Source organism: Galeopterus variegatus, unplaced genomic scaffold (assembly GCF_000696425.1).
Source record: "Galeopterus variegatus unplaced genomic scaffold, G_variegatus-3.0.2 Scaffold7086, whole genome shotgun sequence".
NCBI classification, from domain to species: Eukaryota; Metazoa; Chordata; class Mammalia; order Dermoptera; family Cynocephalidae; genus Galeopterus; species Galeopterus variegatus.
In genome coordinates, this window is record NW_007733197.1 from 19,256 (window position 1) to 20,253 (window position 998).

The following is a 998-nucleotide window of genomic DNA, read 5'->3' on the forward strand; positions in this document are numbered from 1 at the left end:
TATGGGAAAGCTTTGATGTGTGCTGGCACACGTGTGGAGGTGACTACCTTTTCAACTGTAAATTTCATGAAATCTAAATCAAGTATATCTGATAAAAATCTGGCACCCAATTTGAGTTTAAATGTAAAATATATACAAGATTTTGAAGACTTAGCATGAAAAATAGTGCAAAATATCTCACTAATAATTTTTATACTGATTTTATGTTGAGATAAAATTTTTTATATATGGGGTTAAATAAAATACAATATTAAAAATTAATTTCACCTTTTTTAAACTAAAAATGTGGCTACCAGAACATTTTCAATTACATACGTGGCTCACATAATCTTTCTCTGTTAGTGCTATGAAGATCTAAGTGTGAAAAGCAAAACAAAGCTTCTATTCATTCACAGCCTTTCAGAGCAAAAAAGAAAAAAATAAGTTTCTAGAAGATAATCCATGACTTTGGGTCAGGGAAGGATTTCTTAAGACACCAAAAGCACTAACCATAGAAGAGAAGAGTAATACTCTCAACTACGCTGAGATTCTCTTCTCCTCACCCAAGTGAGGGACAATCCGGCAAGTTGGGAGCAGCACCGACAGCTGGTGAGGCCTTCAGTTGAGAGCACACAAAAGGCTCCTGCAAAGCAAGGGCGAGGACAGCCCATTGGGAATGGCACGACATTTAACCTCATCAGATAATGTTAGTGTAAGGGCTTTGGGAAACAATTTGTTGTTATCTGGTAAGGTTGAAAATGTAAACAGCCATTGACCCAGCAGTTCCGTTCCCGTAGGTATCGTGTGTATGTTTATATTCTAGAGAAACCCCTACATGTGTACACCAAGAAAAAAATACACAAATACAGAGTAGCATGTTGCTAACAGCAAAAATAGACAGACGTCTTTGAGGCAGTGTGATGAATGACATTCAGTGGAATGAACCACGCACTTCAACAGATGGTACCAAACAGGGAGGCTCAGCAGATACAGACAGTATGGTTCCAATTGTATAATCC